The sequence below is a fragment of the Apteryx rowi genome, unplaced genomic scaffold, assembly GCF_003343035.1.
Source record: "Apteryx rowi isolate R43461 unplaced genomic scaffold, aptRow1 scaffold_27, whole genome shotgun sequence".
Taxonomy (NCBI): Eukaryota; Metazoa; Chordata; class Aves; order Apterygiformes; family Apterygidae; genus Apteryx; species Apteryx rowi.
The window spans coordinates 649,484-655,440 of record NW_020449085.1 but is presented as its reverse complement, the minus strand read 5'-3'; positions in this window follow the sequence as shown (position 1 = coordinate 655,440).

Here is a 5,957-nt window from a genome sequence, read left to right as displayed (position 1 = left end):
CCACTGGGAGCTCATACAAGAACAAGACGGCCGAATTAATCAGAATAGCACCAGGATACCAGCACTTGCAACCAAGATTAAAGACCCCTCTGACACTTCAAAACAAGAGCAGAGAAAGCCAGCAGGCACAGAAAAGCATGTATTTGAGGACAACGAAGCTTTGGGGGAAAAGAAACTGAGAAGAACTTTATCTTCTCAAAAAACAACCAAACAAGAAAAACCCTAGAGGCAAGACAAGAGTTGGCAATATAAAATCACAAGCTAGACAATCAATACAGTACAAGTGAAATAAATGGAAAGACAAAACCAAGACATAAATGTGTTGCTACACAAACGCTGGAAGTCCAAAAGAAAGATGGAGAAACTCAAGTGCCTATTTTTAATGAGATAATATGGACGCAGTAGGTATGCTGGAAACACAGTGGAGGGCAGACAAATCGATGGGACACCAATACCACATTTCAAATTACACAGGAAGGACTAAGGAAGCCTTTAGAGAATCTAGACTTTCTTTAGCACACGGCACCATTCAAGTCACATAAGTGCAGTGTGTCAGCAAGAAATGCCCTATAGATGGGAATTCTTGGCTTAAACAAGAAAAACACAGTACGAGCCACCCAAGCAGCAATAGCAACTGACACACTATCACCAGAGGGCTGCACAAGCAGGAAACATGGTATTAAACGGAGATTTACAACGCCTCCACGTAAACTGTGCAAGTGTCRTGTTAATATGTAATGCCAAGACTAAGTTCTTAAATAGCATAAAGCAACTCCTCCCTGACAGCGCATGAGAGGCGGTAATTCCTGACTTCATCTTGAACAGCAAGCAGAATATTAATAAGAGCCACTATCACCCAGTCTGACCATATGACAGAAGTAATAGAAGCCAACCTCTCCAGTACAGCAAGGCTAAACTTCTGAGAAAGAAGCTACTTTTTAAAAAAAAAAGAATTATACTTGGCAACCACATGTAAAATCTTTACAAATGGCATGAAAAATATCTGAAGATACTATTCAAAAGCTCAAAGCAAGCGCCCTTCAAAAGAGACTGACCAGAACATCAGGTGATTAAAGCGCTAGGATAAGTAATTATCAGATGATGCCTCCCAAAAGTTAAACTATGTTTCATGCTTAAGTCGCTAAGCCCCGTGCACTTCTGCTCTCCTCTTTTGGCCATGGTAAGGCAAGCCAAATAAAGTTTGAGGAGCAGCTTACTAAAATCATAAGAACTAAGATCTTTTCCAGATGCATGTTGAAAAGGAAACCTGCCAGAGAGTCAGCCAAGCAGATAAATCTCCAGGGGGGCAAAAGGACCACTCAGAAGTCAAGCCCAGAACAACCACCTCACTTTACATCCACATTCACCATGGAGGAGGATGGGGAACTTCCCCACTTTGGAGTTCCTCTGTATGGAGGGACCACAAGAGGACCCATCTCCAAATGGAGGGTCTGTAGGAGGTTACTGATCAAGCTGCCAGAGGCCAATGGCATTCGCTCAGAAACACTGAGGGAACTTGAGCATAAAACAGCAATGTGACAAATGCCACGTGTAGCTTCTTGCTTAAAACTGTGCTGGGATACCTGAAAGACACTCGCACCAGTTTAAAAGATGGATTCAGAGGCACCTGTGCAACCACACTAGGCATCCAAACTGGGCAAATCAACAAAGCTGTCCTAAAGAACAAACTAAGACACAGGGATAATTATATTTTATAAAATGAAGTCATGTCTCAAGAGTCAGAGGTTGTTGGGTTCTTTTTTCTTTCTGAAGGAGTGAGAGCACATCCACAAGGAAAAGGCAGCTGATATATTTTATTAAAAAAAGTACACACACAGAATGACAAGATCCTTCACCAAAGTTCTTCAGGGAACTCAACTGCCATAAGATAAAAGGAAAAATCCTTCACATACACAAATAACTGTTTAAAAAAAGATAAGGGCAGGGAGAAGACAGGCATCACTGGTCTGTTATGTAGTAGAGGGATGTCAACACAGATTCTGTCAGTTTAACTATATCGAACTGTGTAAGAGAAGGTAACACTAAGATGACAACATTTGCTACTCTGAATAATTTAACTTTATCAGTAAATAAGAGCAGTGACTATAAAGAATTGCAATAAAATCTTGTGATACAAGTGGGTGATAAAGTTCAGCAAAGCAATCGGGAATGACAATCCTAACTTTTAATTAATTTAAAAAAAAAAAAAAGACAGAACATAAGCTAGCCCTCAGGAATGAGATACCAGGGCTCTAGCAGAGTATTCCACGCAAACAGTAGCTCTGTGGTTTTTTAATTACTACAGAGCAAGTGCAATGCCTGTAATTATGAAGAAAAAGAAAACAGAACAAAATACAAATCCACGGCATAACATATTCTCTAAAGAGGCACCTGCACCATAAGCATAATGCGCTGATCTGATCATTGCTTTTGCTGACCCCCTCGTTTGCCTACGTTGCCCCTCCAGCCATTCCTATCTCAAGGAGCCTGGACCATAACTGGAATGACATGACAAGCAAGGAGGAGGAGAGACACAGAAAGGAAAGGCTAAAAAGACTAGAGCAATTCAGCCTCACTAAGAGACCGCTGGGATAGGAAACTACAGTTCCCTAAAATCAGGGAGAAAGTGAAGCGATAATATGTTCTGAATTTGCTTCTTGCCAATTTTATGACACTCTCCCAGTTCATTTGCTGTCTCCTCCAACACAAGCAGGTACAGCGTTCGGTTTTGTGACTCCCTGTAGAAGGCAGTGAATATTGTGATGATTCAAAGTGGACGAGCTTGTGGAACATAAACATGAAGATTACTAAATTCAAGGATTGCTACACCTGGCTCAGGAAGTTCAGGAGCTGCTGGAGTGAGAAAAAAGAGAGTATTTCCCTAGATTAGCTTTGCTGTGTTAGTGCGCTCCTCTCACAGTGCATCTGCTACTGGTTACTAGTAAACAGGATACCAGGCCAGATGGATTTCTGGTCTGATCTAGTATGACTTTTTATGGCATTACACAGGATTTCATCTGTTAACCTCAAAGCATGCAGCATCTGATTACTTCCCAAGAGTTGGAAATGAGTTTAAAAAGCACACACACACACACAAAAAAAAGGGGGCGATCTCAGAAATCTAAGATAGGTAGCAACAGGCTGTGGACTAGGTTGTACTTACAATCTCATCTAGCTAATAATTCCCCTTGTGATGGAGCTGTGTGAACCTGTCTGCTGGATCAATCTTGCCAGAATATTTTCCACCAGTGACTTTGGCATAAGAAGTTGAAGTGTTGTCAATACGGAGGACTGGAACAGCATGAAAATTCCCAAAGAAGAAAAATATGGATGGAACGAAACAAGACAAGGACATATACTTTGGAATTTGCAAGAAATTTTATTATTAACTGGAAATCCATTAATCTAAGGGAAAGAGAGAGACATAGGATATCAGCTTGTTGCCATCACCTGTGAGCCACCAACTTGATCCAGCAGTGAAAGACACTGACACGAAGAAGTTATCCGTGACACTGCACAACACCCTAGCGAGAGCTCTTTCGGCATTCTGCGTCCCGTCCTGCCCCGTCAGTGCCCCGTCGGAGATTAGTTTTTGCAGACACAGGCACAGAACAGTGCAAGAGAGACTCAGGAAAAGAGAAACCACAAGATTGACCTGCACAGTTTGAGAATAAGGAGCCAAGAGGGGAAATGGAGCGCTTGCTGAAAGCCCTGAAGGAGAAAAAAAGCTATTTTTATGAAGGACAACACTGGCACAAGAACAAATAGGTATGTACTGGCCACAGTCAGGAGAATCTGAAGCAAGTTTCCAATCGCTGCAGCTGGAAGATAGCAGATCAACACAGCAAGAAACCCAGATTGCCCTAAACCAGCATGGATTTTAGGCACACAACCAAAAATAGGCTATTATAGCCTTCCCAGTGTAAGGAGCTGCGCCCCGTCTTTGCAACCCAAACTGCTCTCCAAAAAAAAGTCACTAGCTGGACTCTTTGCCGAGTCCAGAAAAAGCAATTTCAAGGCAGGCAGTGTTTGGAGAAACAGCTGCACAGTTGCAAAGTTTAGGTATTTATGCAAGACTTAAGTGCAAAGCACTGCCTTTATCAAGCTGATAGTCTAATATTTCAATAGTCAGCAGTATTTTTGCCAAAGGGTTTCAATGTCACCTGTATTGGGGTACCRCTACACTAGGAGCAGAAACTTCAACAGCAACAACAGAGAGTTTCCAGGCCTTAACTTGCAAAAATGCTGTTAAGAGGCTAACTGTACTTTAGAGCTAGACACCGCACACAAGCTCTGACCTATATTCCTTGACAGCATCAGGTCTAGCTTCCCTCTCGATATATAAATTCTTGCAGCGAGGCTACAGAGCTGGACACCAGGACAAGACATCCTGTAAACCGGCAATGGAAACATACCTTCAGGCTACTTTGGAATTCCAGTTATGGTTTAGCACAGCCCCACCATTACCTTTCAAGCTTTCTAAGGAGACAATTTTTGATCGCCAAGACAGAATTACCTGCTTCTAAATACCATGATATTTAAATTTAAGACCCTTCCTTACCTAGCTGCACCTTGCCAGTGGTCACCTTCCCTGTACAAGGACTCCAGCTATTATTTSTCAGTGGCAGTATCTCCAGTTCATTGGAGATAATATCTAATATTCTAATTAGATGATATCTAATATCAGCAGGGCTGCAGATGGAGAACATTCTATATATCTCTTTACTTTTATTATTTGAGCTGTTGCTATTGTAAATTCTAGCATTAGTAATATTTCGCTGCATAGGCTACACTTCCCAAACTTCGGCAACTGACAGACAGCAAGGTTTCCTCCACAGCTTTTCAGCCTTAAGAAAGCAACCTCTCTAAACTTGTAGCTTAAAAACACTCTTTGTACGTTGGAACGCGCCTGTGGGAAAGCACGACTAATATTTGGTAAGAGCTTCGAAATGGGAACAAAGCTTACTCTTTTCAGTCCACCCATCATCCTCTTCCTAGAAGGTTGACAGGGACCAAGTTACAAACACAGTATTTTTTTTAAAAAAAACTAACATGCCAAAACAGAGACATAGAAAAGACAGTTTATTTTGTATGTAAATGAAAGCCGGTAGCTGAGGAACTGAGAAAAGAAAAAGGCAAGGACTGAGGAGCTCAGGGAGTGGCAGCATAAGCTGGTTACACATATCCATTAGGTCACTGATTAAAAAAAAAAAGATCAGGTCTGAGATCACACCCATGACAGTGTGACTTCAACTAGGCCAATSTGAAACTGATATGAGGAATGGGGAAGGTGGAAAACATCATATAAACTTAGGGCATAGGAGACAGCAAATATTCAAAACCGAACATGAGCTTGGAAGCCGTATACATCACTTCACRTGAACTGAAAAATCAAGTCACCTTTGAGCAAGACAGTTGCCTGCTTTCATCCCGTTCGGTGAAACGGATCCCGAGCAGAAGACAAGAATCCTGCGAGTGCTCTGGACAAGACGAGAGTCGAACTATCCCTGACCCTTAAAGTTTGATACCGTGACAAACAACACATCTCCTAGGTGGATTGCGGGGGGACACACACACTTCACACATGCATAAAGAAGTTGTAAAAGCGCTTATCGTTACATATAGCCTTTGCTTCCCTTAGACATGGGAACAGGATTAGGTTTTAAAAAGTTCCTGCCAAGACACCAGCACTAACACTAGGTTTTGGGCAGGTTACCTGCTACCCGCTCGTAGACTTTGGGTCTGCCCGTAGTTAAGAGCAACGGTTTTAAATCCACGCAGCTCGCAGAGGCCCCCACCCCTTCCAATCACATCATGGCAGCCGCGTTTCTGATCAAGTAGCTAATAACAGAGAAACGCCCCCAAAAAGCAATCGCCAAGGCGCCCGCGACGACCACCTCCGGGGGGCATCGCTGAGCCCGCCCCGGCGGCCGGGCAGCTCCGGGCCGCCCCCGCGC